The sequence below is a fragment of the Bactrocera neohumeralis genome, unplaced genomic scaffold (genome assembly GCF_024586455.1).
Source record: "Bactrocera neohumeralis isolate Rockhampton unplaced genomic scaffold, APGP_CSIRO_Bneo_wtdbg2-racon-allhic-juicebox.fasta_v2 cluster11, whole genome shotgun sequence".
Taxonomy (NCBI): domain Eukaryota; kingdom Metazoa; phylum Arthropoda; class Insecta; order Diptera; family Tephritidae; genus Bactrocera; species Bactrocera neohumeralis.
In genome coordinates, this window is record NW_026089624.1 from 8,786,398 (window position 1) to 8,806,731 (window position 20,334).

Below are 20,334 nucleotides of genomic sequence, written 5' to 3' on the forward strand. Positions count from 1 at the left end.
ATAAATATGTTTTAAAAATACAATATATACAACATATACATACACACACATTTGCTAGCGACCCCAAGAACGCAATGAAATTGATTGAAAGTGACAATAATGTTTTAAAACAAAAATAAACAAAAAAAATGTTCTTCACCCTAAATTTGTACTTTTAAACAATTTCTAAGGTCAGGGGTTGGCGTGGGTTACATTGAACGGTAGTCAGCAAAGCTTTGTGATATTATTCACTTTTGTTTTTGGCATTTTTTTTTTACTACTTACTTTTTGGTTTTGTTATTATTATTTTTTTTTGTCTTTTTTGTTTAGTATTTGGGATTACATTCACAGCGAGGGTGGCAATTAAATTTTTAATTATTTGGGAGTTATTGTTATTGTAAAAAATTTTTTATTTTAATAAAATTTTAATATACATATAAAACATGTATTTTGTATCTCTTAATACTTACAAATTAAAAATAAAAAAATTCTTTAAAAATTATATCAGGGGCGTATTTAGAATTTCTTTTTCCCCCAAGAGCTAAATGGCATTAAAAATTTTTTACTATTAAAATAAAAAAAGTAACAAAGTATATTGAAATTTAATTTATTTGGAAACAAAAAAAAAAATTATCCCCCATTTTGAATATAGCCATCATCTTGATACCACTGAAGTTATAAATTGTGATTGAGTGTAAATTTGAAGCATTGCTGACGATGAAACTTGAAATAGATACTGCATTGAGCTTCATTTGTGATCTGTTCATTAATACATTCTCCGCAGTATATGCTCCAAGTTTTCCAACATAAGAAAAGTCCACAGCTGCCAGCTAAGGCTTTCATTGTGCATCGAGCATTCTGACATTTAACATTAAGCTCTCCTCTTATTCCTAAAACTAGTGATATTCAAAATCTGTTAAGATACGATTAATTGAGATGGTATGCAGTATATAAAGAGAGGTGGACAAATTTTTAAGAACACAATATCCCAAACGTTCCGACGCTTTGGGAAAAATGCATGGCGATCAACAACTGTTGCCCGAGAAACAAGATGGGTTCAACAGTACCCAATGAAGTTGTCAATTTACTTGTAAAATTGTCGTTGATCGTCCAAAGCTCTGACCACAAAAATTAGTAACTGGAAAATAAAAAACATCAAGAAAAAGTCCGAAATACTCACTTAAATGTGTACAAATTTCAACTTATAATTAGAATTTTTTGCCTATTATATATATATTCTATATCTAACTCTCATTCACTCAGCGTCATTCTTCCTCTTAGTAAAGGCACCAAATAAATATGTTATGTGTATATACATACTTGTAACGTTCCGAAATCGAAGACAAAAGCTGAGGAACATTTTTGATCCATTTATTCATACACGAAAAAATGGCGACAGAACTGAGAGTTGACGAAAACCAAGGATGTGCGGTTGAAAAACAAATCGCGAAAATTTCTGCGCGAGAACTTGCGAATAATACCACAGGGTCTCAGCGTATATTCTTCTGTTGGATAAAATCGGCGAAATTTGAACACTTTTATAGAGTATTGGATGGATTTCAACTAAGTTTACTGCATCCAGAAAAAGTATATGCTTTCAAAACCAAAGAAATGTAAAACCTTATTGACTTTTTGATGGGCATTCAAGGACTTTTGGATTATGACAACGTGGTGCGACCTCTTTGAAGCTCGAAAGGTCGAACTTAATCACTGATAAATACCATTGGGGCGGCGACAAAAATCAAATACTACTGGATTGGTAATAATGAAGAATTGCGATGTATATAATTCATAGTTTCTTCTGTCACTGCAGTAGAAAGTTATTTGAAGACTTCACGAACTGACTACATTATTATACTGTTATAAATACAGTCACCCACACAACTTCGATTTATAATGTGTTTTTTTAAATTAGTAGGATTTGGCATTTTAGATATAATATTAAAAACGTATAAAGATTCACGATATTTAATACTAATGTCTTCATGTTTCAGGTTAACATTTATTAATATTTTTGAAAGTATCTAAAAAATTTGATCAAAAAAAAAAATAAATTATAGTTATTTCTTATTAATAATTTTGAAATTTGATAATTAAAAAGAAAAGATAATAATAAAAATTTATTTTATTGAAACCAAAAAAACTCATAATTATTATGTTCTGTCGTCTTCTCTCTTAAGGCTTAGTAATTGGTGTCTGGTGTTGTTTGTATTGTGTGAAACAGTAAACAAAAAAATGAATAAGTGCTATTGGAAGTGCATTAGAAAATATAATAAATAATGAAAATACGTATATATAAATATACAATATGCTAATAGTCGTTACTAATACAAAGGTCTGTCATAAAGAAAGAAATAAAGAACTTTGAAATAAAACTGTTTCTGGTGGCGCCACCTGTTGGTGGGTATATGAAATAAAAGTTTGATCTCTTGTTGACATTTCGTAAAAATTTTAAGACAATTGGATAACTAAAATCGATGTTATCGATCAAAAAGTGACAGCAACTTTTGGTCATCGGTCGTAAAATGCAACGAGCAAATATTAAATTTTGTTTTAAACTTGGGAAAACGTTTACTGAAACATTCAAATGATGAAAAATTTAAAGTGATCAGTGCCTATCCCATAGTAATGTGCATGAGTGGTTTAAGCGATTCCAAGAAGGTCGTGAGGACCTCTGTGACGATCAGAAGTCGGTCGTCTTCAGAAGTCAAAAATAAAGACAATGCTGATTTGTTTTTACGATTCTGAGGTATTGTACACCGAGAGTTTCTGTCCCACCTGGCCAAACGATTAATCTGTGTTTTACCTTAGTGTTATGAAGCGTTTTTGTCACGCATTCGTCGTGTATCCTGTACCGTGAAGGGCAGGGTCCTGGCACCTGTTGCGTTATCGGTCGACGCTTGTCACTGATTTTTGACAAAAAACTCCTTATTAACCATTAATCACCACCCTACTCACCTGATCAGGCCTGGATTTAACCTATTTTGAAAACTTGCCCATGAAAGGACACTGGTTTCAGGACATTTCAGCTATCTGAGAAGGCGACGACCGATATTCTCAAGAGCATTCCGAAAAATTACTTTAAATGTAATTGACCGGGCTAAACGCTGTATCGAAGCACAAGGAAACTACTTTGAATAAAAAAATTTAACTTTGAAAAAATATTAATTTTCTTTTGCAGAAATAGACCCTTGTGTATGTGTGTATGTATGTGTGTATTCTACTATATCCCTGCCAACCACGGCTACCCACTTTTGTTAAATATTTCAATACTACACATTTTTTCTCTATGCACTAACACCAACGCACATTTTCGGGTTATTTTTTGTTTACCTAAGTGCGATGAAAAAAGTTTCTTTCATTTGTTGATTCATTTGAATGAGTGCGAAGGAGATAACATAATTGTCAATAGTACCAAAAGAAAATCCCAAAAAGGGTAATAAAAAAACGATTGAAAGACGCATGTCATTCGTGCTCGTACAACAAGAAGGTAAGTAAGTGAATTTTATGTGATTTTTTTTAATAATTTGCAAATAATTACTTCATTTGTTTTTATAGCATTGGAAATCTGAACTGAATTATAAATAGTAGTAGCAAAGATAAATTGTTACCTATGTGAAAATAAGTGTGTGTTTTTGAAATTGGATTGCGCAGTCCAATATAATACGCAAAAATAATTACATATGTACATAAGTATGTATTTAATGCGTTTAATGTGCAGGCCGCCTTGTAGTATGTGAAAACAAATGTTTGTTTCATATTTTAAATAATCAGATAATATTATTCTTTTCCTTCAGATATTATTATGATTTTTATATAAATAATCTTTCCTTCAGAGTCAATTTTATTTGTAGGTACATATTTTGTTGTTTTTTTCAGATAATATTAATCCTTTCTTTCAGATATTGTTATCATTTTGTACAATTAATCTTTATTTTCAGATATTAATAATATTTTTATTGAACATATGTTCTTATTTGAAACTTTGTAAAAAATGTTTATTAATAAAAAAAATAAAAAAATTTTAATTTAAAATGTTTAGAATTTTAAAAATATTTTTAATTAGGAAAGAGAAAATACAACCCTGCATCAGCTGTTTAAAAAGAGAAAATGCAACCCTGCATCAGCCGTCGATTGGGGATATTAGAGCAGGACAGATAAACTTTTTTATATGACACTGCTGAATGAGCGCAACAGAGATGTATAATCACATGTATACGTACATTCGTGTGAGGGGAAAAGTGGGTAGAATCTCTACGCGACCTATGGCAATCTACCCACATTTTTCCACACTTTACTACCTACTGTTTCACTGCTCATGGTTGGCAGGGTAGTTATTCACATATCCCTCCCTGTCGGTGTGTTGGTAATTTTCTCTTCTAGTGTTAAGCTTTTCGATTTGTTTTTCATTTACTTTTTTAAGTCGTTCAAATGTTTCATTTTTAAGGAAAAATGTAAACGAATTTTTTCTATTATAGTTAAGCTGGTTCTGTCTTCTAAATAAATCGCAGAAGCTAGTTTAGAAAATTTATCTATGAACGTCAAGAAACTGTGTTTTTTATGACATATGTGTCCATATGGATTATTTCATTTATATCTGTAGCAGTTTCTGTTAAAAAATTTATTGTGCAACTTACAGTTCGGTTGCTGGTTAAGAACTAACAAACTTTCTTTAAAAATTACTTATATTTATATAGCTCTTAAATTTGCGACTGTGGACTCTGCACAACGTTAGTTGAACTCGTACATATGTATGTTTGTAAAATTGATTAACCCTTAATTAGGCGCATAGGGTCAGGGCCACTTGAAATTAAAAAAAAATGGTTTTACAATAGTTAGATCGCGCTCGCGCTTCTTCTAGCTTCTTCACTCCGCGCGGGTTACGCAAATTAGTCGCGTCCAGAACATCAACGCGTACGCATGTATCGCTGTCTAGAGCGCTGACCCCATGCGACCAGTTACGTATCATTTTTTGGAGGAGGTAAGTTTTAACTATTGTGTTTTCTTTTAGTTTATATTAGTATATTGTTAATTATTTTTCTTTGTGTGTATATATTTATAAACTGCGTAATTGTTTTATTGTTTATGAGTTTATTTTGATTATTTTTTTAGTTTTTCACCTATTTGAAATGTTTAACGAAAGGCAAATATTGCAATGGCTGGACGAAGTGTCTGATATAGAGCAAGATGTAGCTGGTTCGGATTCGGAAGACGAAACGGTAAATGATGCTGTTATTGAAAGTGCTCATGATTCAGAAAGCGAAATTGAAGAATCCGAAGATATTCAAAACATCTCCGAACCATTGGAAGGTAACTATTTTTTATCTCGACATACTCAGAGAAGTGGCCCGAAAATGAAATGGTCTAAAGTACCACCGTCTAACGTAGTAAGGGCCCCGAGTACAAAATATTATTATTCACTTACCGGGAGTCAAAGAGTATGCAATGAATGCCAAATCTCCTCTTGAATTCTTTCAATTATTCTTTGACAGAGATGTTATTGAACTTTTGGTCACAAATACCAATTTGTATATATGTAGATAAAATAAAGGCAAAGTTTGAAAGAGATCGAGATGCACTCCATACAAACATACATATGCCTACACAAGTGAATATGTCACCAACAAAAAATTGAAGGTTTGTTCTACAAAAACAACAATTGCCTAAATAACATAAGCATGGCAAGCCAATATGGCAGCCGAATTGGCGAAGCTCAAATGTAGTAAATTTTACAACAAAAACGATTTCATTCATAAATGTAGGCGAAAATTCCACAAGCGACCTCGCTTCATTCATAAAAACAGACGCCGTAACATCTCCCCGAGCATGCCTTCGCCTACGTAGCGTCTTTTCGCGACGATGACAAAAGCTAAAAATAATAAATTGAACATCTTTCTGGTGTTTGTTCTAAGAATCAGGTCGGATTTTCTACCAACAACACAATGTTGTGGCGCTTTATCGTCGCGTCATAGTGTAAACACAATGGCTACGACAGACTGCAAACTACATCTGTCAAATATTAAAATACACACGTTCTTATGGGCAGTGTTATTTTGACAGCTGCACAACTACACGACTGCAGGCCGACAGTTGTCGATCTCGCTAACTTCAATTTGCTCCTATTTTTGCCAACGACAGTAGGACGACAGTAGAGTTGACAGTAGAATGGAAGATAGAAAGAGGAGGTAGAGTGGTGATGCCACTAATATGTAAAATGTAATATTATTCACAGCTACAACAAACTTGACGTTATCTTACAAATAAAAGCATAAAATAGCTATATTATAGCTCTATTATATCATTTGTAATAACAATTGATAATTTAAAGCAAAAATATTGACCTATTTACTTATTTTTTGCATAAAAAATTTCACTTTGAACAAAATATTAAAATTTCATTCAATTGAAAGGTATTAGTATGGCCAAACGAAATTGTGTACATACAAAATGGACAACTGCGTTGTTTTGTGTACATGCCGGCCATTGTGTTGTTGTTGCTTCTCAAAATGTACATGTAGTAATATGAACAACGACGTTTTCAGTTCACTGTCGTGCCGCTGCAGTCTGTCGTAGCAATTGTATTTACACTATCAGTGTTTCGACACATTGAAGTGCTGAACACATTGAGCGCGACAGACTGCAAACGAATATTAGAATACACACGTTCTTAGGGACACAGTTATTGAGCCAGCTGCACAACTACATAACTGTGTCCATAAGAACGTGTGTATTTTAATATTTGACAGATGTCGCTTGCAGTCTGTCGTGCTCAATTTGTTCAGCACTTGACTCTTTGACAGAACGCAAGTTTCGGCCATTGGTTGACCGTGACAACGGAGATACGAAAGAAGCGTGCGACACTTGTTATTATGAATGTACATATGTACATATGTATGTGGCTCGCATTTGCTTTCGTAAACATACAGACAAATGTGCCAAAGAAATAATATATGTATGTATATGCCATAGAAATTCTATTGGTGCAAATATGGAAATGATAACGAAATAATGCGAATATGCATATTTCATGAAGGTCATCACTTTCCTTTGAAGGAATGAATGGAAGTGTTTATATGAGCACATTAAAGTTCATTTAGGACATCTTCATTTTACAATAGTCGAAATTGATATAATATAATAGTCGAAATTAATATCATTTTTGAATTAATAATTTATTTAAACTTATTTTTTATTTAATTTTATCACATAAAATTTTTACCACTTTTCGGAAAACAATGGTTCTTATAACACAAAGTAATCACGCATATGTGACAATGGTTCATATAATTCAATAGCACATTAAAGTTCATTTAGGACATCTTCATTTTACAATAGTCGAAATTGATATAATATAATAGTCGAAATTAATATCATTTTTGAAATAATAATTTATTTAAACTTATTTTTTATTTAATTTTATCACGTAAAATTTTTACCACTTTTCGGAAAACAATGGTTCTTATAACACAAAGTAATCACGCATATGTGACAATGGTTCATATAATTCAATATAAGCATGCATATGTACATACATACATATGTCACTCAGAGAATGCTTTTTTACGTTTTCTGTGTGAATTTGTATATTTTTCTATAAAGCAATTCTCTTTATTTAAGTAAGTAAAAAAGAAAGTAAAAAGCATTATCTGAGTCACATATGCGTGAATATTTTGTATTATTGTTTTCCGAAAAATAGTAAAAATTTTAATTTTTTTTACAAAATCGGGAAAAATTAGGTAAAAGTAATTTTAATTTTATTTCTCTTTAATTTTGTTTTTTAATTTTTAAATAAATTAATATTTCAAATAAATTATATTTATTTCGACTATTACAAAGTGAAGATGTGCAAAATGAACTTCATTTCTTCAAAGAAAATTGGTGACCTTCATGAAATATTCATATTCGCATTATTTCGTTATCATTTCCATATTTGTACCAATAAAATTTCCATGGCATATACATACATATGTGCATATATTATTTCTTTGGCACATTTGTCTGTATGTTTGCGAAAGCAAATGCGAGCCACATACATATGTACATATGCATGTACATAAAATTTACTACATTTTGGCTTCGCCAATTCGGCTGCCATATTGACTTGCCATGCTTATGCTATTTGAGCAATTGTTGTTTTTGTAGAACAATGTTTCAATTTTTTGTTGGTGACATATTCACATGTGTACGTATATGTATGTTTGTATGCTTGTGCATTATTTGTTTGACAATGTATACAAATATATGTACATATAAGTATATATGAATGTATGAAGATGCAGATCAATGCGCATATGTGCATACCTACATACATATGTATATGCATACATTGCACATACAAGCGATTGCCTGGTTGAAAGCAAAAACAAGCAAAACGAAATTCTTTACATTCGTTGGAAGCGTAATCATGGGCATGCAAATTAATTCCCGCAACGAGGGAATTTAAAAAAAATATATGTATATTTTATATCCGCGAACGCGCGGATGAAATGAGAACACGTGTGGTTCTAGTGGATTGCAAGATACAAATCAATTCTTTATTTCAGAAATACACTCAGTCCTTTTTTTACGCGACCTCTTTTTACGCTATTTCACTTTAACGCGGTTATTTTTGCAGCGCAAATTCTTTTTTTTACGCGAATTTCTCACTTTATCGCGATTGCTTTTTTTCGTTTTTTGCTTGGTCTTAAACTTGCAGCAGAATTGTAAAATTATTTTGTAGCAAATGATACTGATGCCGAACGGCACGAATTTTTCAGAAAGAATTGAGTGTCTGCATGTTAAGATATAAAGAACTACATCGGAATTTATTGGGTCCAAAAAGAAGCATTCAAACAAAATTAACTGAATTTATGGTGCAAACTCAGTCGGAGACGCTAAGTCAATCAGAACATCATTCCATAGTTCTTACTATTGATTCTGATACAAATTCTAGTGATATCAGTGCCGGCCATCAAAATAAGCAGCTAAAAATAATTTAAACTACGGATAATGACAGTGATTAAACAGCATTCAACGGTTTTTTCAATAAATCTACCTATTTTCTATTTTCTTCTCTTTTATATATGTTTTTTGTTTTGTATTTTTTATTTTGTTATGAATGAATAAATCATAATTCTGAAATTTGAAACTTATTGTATTGTTTTTGAATAATTTTTTGCGCGTATATTTTGTTATACGCGATATTTTTTATATTCGGATCCAATTCGTCAGTTAATATTGGAAAACTAACCATTTTTACGCGATTTTTTTTACGCGATTAGTGGCAGAACCGAAAATCGCGTAAGAAAAGGACTGAGTGTACTAATATACATATATACATTTTGGTTTTATTTACTTAAAGTTAAAGCTGAAGTGTAAGCATCAGCTTGATTGGATCCAGAACAAAGAGTTAATTATAATTTTAGCTGCGACAGCAAATTCCAGCAGAACGTTAAGCGTTCTGTTTTCTTTACGATTGTTATTGTTATGCCTTCTTGTGAGGGCGAGCGATATTGGTTTGATAATAATGGATTTTTGGAGTCAGAACGGAAAAAGCATATCGAATTCTTAAGTAATCAAAAACGTTAATTATATTTCTTATTTATGACACAATGTAATTGCAAAGTGCAAAGATTCAATTTTATTTACGGTTAGGGTAAGGTTTCTATGCGGAGGCTATCGTTAACTCCCCCCTTCCTAAAATGAATCGTCCCCGATTCACTATTATTTTGAGTTAATTTATATATTTGGTCCAAAAGAGCATTATAAGTTCTTGAAATTGCTTATTTTCGATTGGTCTGGGAATTTCGCGAGATTTTTTTAATTTTAGTAATAAGTAAGTTATGAAAATGATTCCCAAAATTAAGGTTATGTACCAGAAATATGAATGGACTGTTATGTTCTTGTTCCGTTCTGTTAAAATATTTATATTATCTAATTTTAACAGTTTGTTGGTTGTTTCAAAATATTCTAAAATTTCAAAATTGTTTATATGGTTATTTTTAAAATAATTCCACATTTTTACTTCAATGTTTTCATAAGATTGATTATTTATTACAGTATAATTTTCAAATGTTATTAAATATGATCCGTTTAATGTTTGATTATCTACAATATTTTTTCCTGAAACTAATATCGCTCCTGATTTCATTTCTTCAATTTGTAGGTTTTTTTCTTTTAATTTATTACATTTTCCTTGTTTTTTATTTAAAATTTCTGACAATATGTTTTTGAAATTTCTGTTTCACAATTCTGAATATTAAAAAATTTATTATTACAGTATATTATGTTCTGGTCAATAATAAGCTTACCATCTAATTGAGCTATGGCTCTTACATCATAGTACTTACATGTTAGTTCTATTTTAGGGTATTTTATATAAATTATAATTATGTCTCCTTTTTGGGCTATTTTGAATTTAGAAATGTCCATTAAATCTGTTATTGTCATTATACCGTGTTGGTAGTATGTTATGTTTTTTAGTTCATCAAAGTGTAAAATTGTTGGATTTAAAATTCCAATTTTACCAAAGGTTATTGTATTTATTAAATTTTGCAGTTCATATATAACATATTGATTTCGTTTTCTTTTTATTTTCCTGTTTATGGTATCACCTTTAATATTATTAACTGTGTCAGTTAATTCTGTTATTATTTTAAAAATTTCTGAATTTGTTGTATATCGTTTATTGTTATTTACTACTAGTTCGTCCAATTTGTTATTAATTTTTACAAAGCCGTCATGGTCTGGTGTACCAGCTATCCATTTCTAAAGTGTTCCTAATTCATTTATACCGCTTTTTTGCCTAAAATGGGTTTGTTTTAATTGTTCCAATAAAGTTTTAATTATCAAAGTTTCTGATTCTGTTTCCTGTGTAATAATTCCTAAGCTGTCGTGATTTTGTTCATTGTTACTGTAAAAATTTCTATTTTCGTCTGCTATTATGTTTTCAAAATAAGATAAATTAGTAATGTGACATAAGTCCCCGTATTCCTCATAAATGGAAACATCTCCATTTTCGATAAGTACGTAGTCTTGTCGGGTGTAATCTATAACATCAGCGTTTGCTGAGCTGATTAGTGCAGTCAAAATTAAAATGATCATTTTGGAAATAAATATATTCCCTTGTTAGCTCTCTCGTTAAATGATGCTGGTGTTGACGTTGCTTCCTTTATGGTTGCTGCTGCTGCTGTTGACACGTCCGCTGATGTTTTTACTGCTGCTGTTAACAATTTTTTGTCACTGTTAATTTTCTAATAAGTTGCTGATGATGCAAAATATTTGTATTTTTCCGATTTAAGTCACTCTCTATTTGTGTTTTGTTGGTTAGTTGAGTTAATTAATTATTATAATTATCAATTAAAAAATTTTCCAAACTTCGTTGTTTGATCTTGTTCACACAGTTATTTTTTTGGTGAAAGTTTTTCACTTATAACTTTTTGGTCACTGTTATTCTTCTAAATCTTTGATAGGTACAAATAGTTTTTCAAAAATTTGTGTATTTATGTTTTTTTTTCTTTTCACTTTAGTATGGCACTTTTGACTTTGTGCTAAACTATTTCTTTACAAGACAATTTTTCATATAATTTTTACTTCACTTTTTACTTTTCTTCACTTTTTATAGGCACTTTTGACTTTGTGCTAAACTACTTCTTTAAAAGACAATTTTTTATATAATTTTTACTTCACTTTTTACTTTTCTTCACTTTTTGTAGGCACTTTTGACTTTGTGCTAAACTATTTCTTTAAAAGACAATTTTTTATATAATTTTTACTTCACTTCTTACTTTTCTTCACTTTAGTAGGCACTTTTAACTTCGTGCTAAAATATTTCTTTACAAGACAATTTTTTATATAATTTTTACTTCACTTTTTACTTTATTACTATAGTAGGCACTTTTAACTTCGTGCCCCACGTTGGGCGCCAATTAATTCCCGCAACGAGGGAATTTTAAAAAAATATATATTTTATATCCGCGAACGCGCGGATGAAATGAGAACACGTGTGGTTCTAGTGGATTGCAAGATACAAATCAATTCTTTATTTCAGAAATACTAATATATACACATTTTTGGTTTATTTACTTAAAGTTAAAACTGAAGTGTAAGCATCAGCTTGATTGGATCCAGAACAAAGAGTTAATTACAATTTTAGCTGCGACAGCAAATTCCAGCAGAACGTTAAGCGTTCTGTTTTCTTTACGATTGTTATTGTTATGCCTTCTTGTGAGGGCGAGCGATATTGTTTTGATAATAATGGATTTTTGAAGTCAGAACGGAAAAAGCATATCGAATTCTTAAGTAATCAAAAACGTTAATTATATTTCTTATTTATGACACAATGTAATTACAAAGTGCAAAGATTCAATTTTATTTACAGTTAGGGTAAGGTTTCTATGCGGAGGCTATCGTTAACTTGCATACATATATTTATGTCTCTTCATATTCTCATCATCATCTGCCATAAATACATACATATATGTATTTATTTCTCTTTATATTCTCTGTTTGAGTATGTGGAGAACTGTTAAACTTCATAGCGTGACTTCTGTGGTTGTGAGGTGAATTCCTTACTATAAATCTAACAAATGTTCGATATCGAATCTGCACCTTCTCTATGCTTTAAGTTCTCTAGCTTGGCTTTTCTACCAACAACACAATGTTGCCATGCTTATGCTGTTGTTGTTTTTGTAGAAGAATGTTTCAATTTTTGGTTGGTGACATATTCACATGTGTGCGCATATGTATGTTTGTATGCTTGTGCATTATTGAAGTTATACTTCTTTTTCTTTCGTTTGCCTTTCATTTCTGCGAATTCTCAACTATTTTGCGTATCTTTTGGTTGAAATACTCTGCGTTGGCCGTTAAAAAATTAAGGCTATACTTTACAGGATAATTTCTGTAGTTAGTCTTCATTTAAATTTTTTGGAAATCGACCCGCGATGACGAGGTATATCGTTTTATCTGACAGCGTGAGGTTTAAGAAGTTCATTTCTAATTTTGTCTTGTGGCATATTAGAAATGATGTTTCTTCGAAAATCGTTCGCTTACTTAATAATGACCTTTAGAAATATGCATATTTGCATTATTTCGTTGTCATTTCCATATTCGTAGCAACAGAATTTCTATGGCATAAGTAAAGTAATGGCCGCCGATTGTCACTCCCTGCCGCTGTAGCAGCTTCGCCTACAAACATGCGTAAATATGTACATATGTATGTGTACGTATGATCGTGAATACATATCGACGCAGATTTTTGCGAGAAGCACCAGAAAGTTGTGCAATTTATGATGTTTAGCTTTTGCCATCGTCTCGAAAAGACGACTTGGGGACGATCGGGGAGATGTTACGGCCTCTGTTTTTATGAATGAAGCGAGATCATGAATGAAATCGTTTTTGTTGTAAAATGTACTACACTTGTTCTTCGCCAATTTGTCTGCCATATGGACTTGTGAAGATCAATTTTTGTTGATGACATATTCATATGTGTACGCATATGTATGTTTGTATGCTTGTGCATTATTTGTTTGGCAATGTATGCAAATGTATGTACATATAAGTATATATGAATGTATGAACCCTGCCAACCATGAGCGGGTAAAATACCAGATAATCAGTGGGTAAGAGAGTGGGTAATCCATAGGGTAATCATGTGTACTTTAACATAGGCCGAGCGACAATTTTACCCAGTCACGTACGTATACATGTGATCATACATCTTTGTTGCGCTCATTCAGCAGTGTCATATAAAAAAGTATATCTGTCCTGCTCTAATATCCCCAATCGACGGCTGATGCAGGGTTGCATTTTCTCATTTTAAATAGCTGATGCAGGGTTGCATTTTAAACAGCTGATGCAGGGTTGCATTTTTTGATTCCTACTTTTAAAATTTCTTAAAATTTCAAACTAAACATTTTAATTTTCAAAATTTTTATTTTATTTTACTTTTTATATGTTTACAAAAAATTTATTACAATTTATATAAATAAAAATATATTTAATTTAAAAAATATTTAATATCTGAAAAAAGATTAAATAAAGAAAAGAATTTTTAAAACCTGAAAATAAAATAAAGATTATTAATACCTGAAAATAAATAATAATTACATTGAAGAAAGATTAATTGTATAAAATGATAATAATATCTGAAAAAAAAAGATTAATATTATCTGAAAGAATAAAATATATTAAATACAAATAGAATTTACTCTGAAAGCCAATATTAATTAAATAAAAATAGTGATAAAATCTGAAAAGAAAGAATAATTAAATAAAAATCATAATAATATCTGAAACAAAAGAATAATATTATCTGATTTTTTAAAATATAAGGCAAACATTTGTTTTCACATATTATATTGGATTGTGCAGGCCGTCTTAAACGCATAAAATACATACTTATGTACATATGTACTCCTTTACGATAGTACGATCACGAATGACATGCGTCTTTCAATCGTTTTTTTTATTACCCTTTTTGGGATTTTCTTTTGTCATATTGACAATAATGTTTTCTCCTTCGCACTCATTCAAATAAATCAAGAGATGAAAGAAACTTTTTTTCATCGCATTTAGGTAAACAAAAAATAACCCGAAAATGTGCGTTGGTGTTAGTGTATAGAGAAAAAATGTGTAGTTGTATTGGAATATTTGTCTCAAGCGGGTAGCCGTGGTTCGCAGGGAACATGCATGTCAATGCGCGCACATGTAATAAGTATATTGATAAATGATGAAAATTTGATTTAAATTTCTGAACATACACTCATATGAGCATGTGCAGATACAATAGATAGGGTAGAAGATGTATGCCTTTTAACATCGTATACTATACAAATTAATATTTTTCTTACTAATAAAAATTAAATTTATCACAGCAATATACATAATATACATATACATAATATTGCAGTGATAAATTTAATTTCTATTAGTAAGAAAAATATTTATTTGTATAGTATACGATGTTAAAAGCAAAAAATTAAAAATTTATTCTGTCGAGATTCGAACCTGTGGTAGCATCTTGACTTTCCGAGCGCTTACCACCAACACCACCATTGACATTTAGGTTGCGCTGACTTAAGTATGGTTTGGTTATGCAGGTACATAAAAACATACGATGGTTCTAATAATTTTGCTTAAGTATAGAAATATGCTTTTGTAGAACATTTGCTTTCGCAAACATACAGACAAATGTGCAAACGGCATTTCGCTTCTACGCCGGTCAAATTTCTATACAAAAATCGGCTGAAATGTGTGAGAAAATAAAAAATGGTCAACTAGGGCAAATAATTTTTAAAAAATTTATTGACAATTAAATATAAATCAAAATACACGTAAATTTACTTAAATTTATTGAAATTTCGTTTCGCATTTTTCGGCACTTTCAAATTAATTAATATAAGTAAAATTCACGACTTAACTCGCACACGTCTTATTCGCGCAAAATTTCCAACCTTATGAAAATTGGCGCAATTATTGACACTTCAATTTTATGTAAAGTTTAAAACATGTTTACGTATGAATGTATAATATATTTGATTTTGGCGCAATTATTGACACTTGTCTTAATACACAAAATTGGGCCAAAACGAAACAATGAAATACATAATTACTTTTGCATGTCAATATGGCAATGCCGACGGCAAAACGCAAAGGCATATATTGCACATTCATACTTACATACAAGCGATTTCTTATTTGAAAGCAAAAATTAAAGCATGAGAAATTGAAACGCCGACGGCAAAACGAAATTGCTTGCATTCGTACATTGCGTATGAATCACGAAAATATCATCATAATGTTTAGGAGGATGGAGTCATGTGTAGAAGTTCACGCAAGTGAGGAAAGTTCTCTGATCGCCATTCACTTGGGAGGGGCCAGAAGCGATTCTTTTACACATGGCTCAAGCAACTCACTACTTCCGGTCTTTGACCAAGTATCCTCTGGGTAGCCTAAGAACATCCGTTCGAAGGTGAGCTAATGTGAGAAGGCGAAACATTCCCTACATAGGGTTGTGCTCTGGGCTTGGGACCCGCCACGTAAAAAACAATACCAATGAAAAAGTTTAAACAGCCTCGGATGAGAGACCCCTCTTTTTAATGACGACCATGGCAAACGGAATAAGGACTACGATTTGAGGGCATGCACCTGGAATGTCCGGACCCTTAATTGGGAAGGTGCCGCTGCCCAGCTGGTTGATGTCCTCGTAAAAACAAAGGCTGACATCACCGCCGTCCAAGAAATTCGATGGACGGGACAAGGACAGAGACGAGTAGGTCTTTGTGACATTTACTATAGTGGCCATATAAAGGAGCGCAAGTTTGGTGTTGGATTCGTGGTAGGAGAGAGACTCCGTCGCCGAGTATTATCATTCACTGCGATGAATGAACGTCTAGCCACAATCCGCATCAAAGCGAGGTTCTTCAACATATCGCTGATCTGCGCCCACGCCCCGACGGAAAAGAAGGACGATGTGACCAAAGATGCCTTCTATGAGCGCTTGGAGCGCGCTTATGAGAGCTGCCCCCGCCACGATGTCAAAATCGTGCTTGGCGACTTTAACGCCAGGGTGGGCAAAGAAGGTATATTTGGCACTACGGTCGGTAAATTCAGCCTCCACGACGAAACATCCTTAAATGGGTTGAGGCTGATTGACTTCGCCGGGGCTCGAAATATGGTTATCTGTAGTACTAGATTCCAGCATAAGAAGCTACCTCCGGATCGAAAAACTACCAACCAGATCGATCATGTTGTGATAGACGGAAGACACGTCTCCAGTGTTTTAGATGTGCGTGCGCTCCGAGGTCCTAACATCGACTCGGACCACTATCTTGTTGCAGCTAAGATTCGCACCCGCCTCTGTGCAGCAAAAAACGCGCGCCACCAAACACAAGGATGGTTCGACGTCGAGAAGCTGCAATCACAACAGACAGTCGAACGATTTTCTACTCGACTTGCACTCCTGCTCTCTGAGAGCACTCGTCAACAACTCGGTATAAGGGAACTGTGGGACGGCATTTCAAACTCCTTACGTACAGCTGCAACCGAAACCATTGGTTTTGGAAAAGAGCAAAAGAACAGCTGGTACGACGAGGAGTGCCGTGTCGCAGCGGAGAGAAAACAGACTGCCTACCTCGCAACGTTACGATCGACCACAACACGTGCACACGGGATAGATACCGAGAGTTGAAGAGGGAAGAGAGACGCATTTGCAGACAGAAAAAGAAAGAGGCCGAAATGCGTGAGTACGAAGAGCTTGATAAGCTGGTCGACAAGGGTAATGCTCGAAAATTCTACGAAAAAATGCGGCGGCTTACAGAAGGTTTCAAAACCGGATCATATTCTTATAGAACCCCCAAAGGTGATCTATTCACCGATGCCCAAAGCATACTTAAATTATGGAGGTAACACTTCTCCAGCTTGCTGATTGGCAGAGAAAACATAACACCAGAAGAAGACGAACCCGATTCACCAATCGATGACGATGGAGCAGACGTTCCATTACCCGACCATGAAGAAGTTCGAATAGCAATTGCCCGCCTGAAGAACAACAAAGCGGCAGGGGCCGACGGATTGCCGGCCGAGCTATTCAAACACGGCGGCGAAGAACTGATAAGGAGCATTCATCAGCTTCTTTGTAAAATATGGTCGGACGAAAGCATGCCCAACGATTGGAATTTAAGTGTGCCATGCCCAATCCATAAGAAAGGTGACCCCACAATCTGCGCCAAATACCGTGGGATTAGTCTCCTCAACATCGCATATAAGGTTCTATCGAGCGTATTGTGTGAAAGATTAAAGCCCACCGTCAACAAACTGATTGGACCTTATCAGTGTGGCTTCAGACCTGGAAAATTAACAACCGACCAGATATTCACCATGCGCCAAATCTTGGAAAAGACCCGTGAAAGGAGAATCGACACACACCACCTCTTTGTCAGCACAAAAAGGAGCTGCCTTTATGTCTGAATTTGGTATCACCGTAAAACTGATACGGCTGTGTAAGCTGACGTTGAGCAACACCAAAAGCTCCGTCAGAATCGGGAAGGACCTCTCTGAGCCGTTCGATACCAAAAGAGGTTTCAGACAAGGCGATTCCCTATCGTGTGACTTTGTCAACCTGCTTCTGGAGAAAATAGTTCGAGCTGCAGAACTTAGTAGAGAAGGTACCATCTTTTATAAGAGTGTACAGCTGCTGGCGTATGCCGATGATATTGATATCATCGGCCTTAACACCCGCGCCGTCGTCGCACTCGCGACTTTGAACTCACGTCACTGTTGACAGTCATAACTTTGAAGTTGTAGATAAGTTCGTCTATTTAGGATCCAGTATAAACCCCACCCACAATGTCAGCCTGGAAATCCAACGCAAGATAACTCTTGCCAACAGGTACTACCTCGGACTGAGTAGGCAATTGTGAAGTAAAGTCCTCTTTCGACGAATAAAAACCAAACTCTATAAGTCACTCATAATTCCCGTCCTGCTATATGGTGCAGAGGCTTGGACGATGTCAACAACTGATGAGTCGACGTTGCGAGTTTTCGAGAGAAAAGTTCTACGAAAGATTTATGGTCCTTTGCGCGTTGGCCACGGGGAATATCGCATTCGATGGAACAATGAGCTGTACGAGATATATGACGACATTGACATAGTTCAGCGAATTAAAAGACAGCGGCTACGCTGGCTAGGTCATGTTGTCCGAATGGACGGAAACACTCCTGCTCTGAAAGTATTCGACACTGTACCCGACGGGGGAAGCAGAGGAAGAGGAAGACCTCCACTTCGTTGGAAGGACCAGGTGGAGAAGGACCTGGCTACGCTTTGAATATCCAATTGGCGCCACGTAGCGAAAAGAAGAAACGACTGGCGCGCTGTTGTTAACTCGGCTATAATCGCGTAAGCGGTGTCTACGCCAATTAAGAAGAAGAATGTTTAGGTAAATCTTTTACATATTTAAAATGAGTTATTATAAAATAAGATCAAATTAACATTAAATAATTTGAAAAATAATAAATCAAAAATAAAAGAGTTCTTCATACATATTTCCATCCTATGGAATATCAAAGAAATCATTTTATAAATACATATATTTCTGTTTCTTCATATTCTCGGTTAGAATATTTGAGAGAATTGTAAAAAATGTTAGAATTGCGAGGCGAATTCCGACAAACAAATGCGGTGAATTCCCTAATTTGAATCTATCAAATGTTCGCAGTCGAACCTGCACCTTCTCTATACTTTTAAGTTCTCTGGTCAGTCTTCATTTACTTTCTTTGCAAATCGACCCGCGGTGACGAGGTGACTATTCACATGTGTGCGCATATGTATGTTGGTATGCCTGTGCATTATTGAAGTTATACTTCTTTTTCTTTCGTTTGTCTTTCATTTCTGCGAATTCTCAACTATTATGTGACCTTTTGTTGAAATACCCTGCGTTGGTCCTTGAAAAATTCATTTACATTTTTTGGAAATCGACCCGCGATGACGAAGTATTTTCGTTTTATCTGACAGCGTGAGGTTTAAGAAGTTCATTTTAATTTTGTCTTGTGGCATATTAGAAAGGATGTTTCTTTGAAAATCGTTCGCTTACAACGGATAAAACGACTTCTGAGTGGTGATTTTAATGAATAAATTCCTTTTGGTTGAAATGCTCTGCGTTGGCCGTTGAAAAGTTAAGAAGTCTCAGGATCATTCATTCCTTTCATTTCTTCAAAGAAATTAATGACCTTTAGAGATATGCATATTTGCATTATTTCGTTGTCATTTCCATATTCGTAGCAATAGAATTTCTATGGCATAAGTAAAGTAATGGCCGCCGATTGTCACTCCCTGCCGCTGTAGCACCTTTGCCAACAAACATGCGTAAATATGTACATATGTATGCATACGTATGATCGTGAATACATATCGACGCAGATTTTTGCGAGAAGCACCAGAAAGTTGTGCAATTTATGATTTTTAGCTTTAGCCATCGTCGCGAAAAGACGACATGTTGGCAAAGGCATGCTCGGGGAGATGTTACGGCCTCTATTTTTATGAATGAAGCGAGATCGCTTGTGGATTTTGCGCCTGCGTTTATGAATGAAATCGTTTTTGTTGTAAAATGTACTACACTCGTTCTTCGCCAATTTGGCTGCCATATTGACTTGCGAAGATCAATTTTTTGTTGGTGACATATTCATATGTGTACGCATATGTATGTTTGTATACTTGTGCATTATTGGTTTGGTAAAGTATGCAAATATATGTACATATAAGTATGTATGAATGTATGAATGTATGCGCTTAAGTAAGGGTTAAATCAACGAAATCGATCGTTGCACAAAATTATTAAAGTAAACAAAAAGTATTTATTTTATTTATTTAGTTAAGTCTTT

The 20,334-nt window shown here is 33.7% G+C and overlaps 2 protein-coding genes and 2 pseudogenes across 4 annotated transcripts in view; all 4 read left to right on the plus strand.

Annotated features, from left to right (window-relative positions):
* Nucleotides 1–20,334, plus strand: part of LOC126765696 (uncharacterized) — a 624,074-nt gene that overhangs the window by 160,714 nt on the left and 443,026 nt on the right. The gene's annotated exons all lie outside the window — the stretch shown is intronic.
* Nucleotides 1–20,334, plus strand: part of LOC126765721 (uncharacterized) — a 488,551-nt gene that overhangs the window by 123,751 nt on the left and 344,466 nt on the right. The gene's annotated exons all lie outside the window — the stretch shown is intronic.
* LOC126766352 (small nucleolar RNA U3) lies at nucleotides 12,832–13,026 on the plus strand (annotated as a pseudogene).
* Nucleotides 19,382–19,573, plus strand: LOC126766346 (small nucleolar RNA U3; annotated as a pseudogene).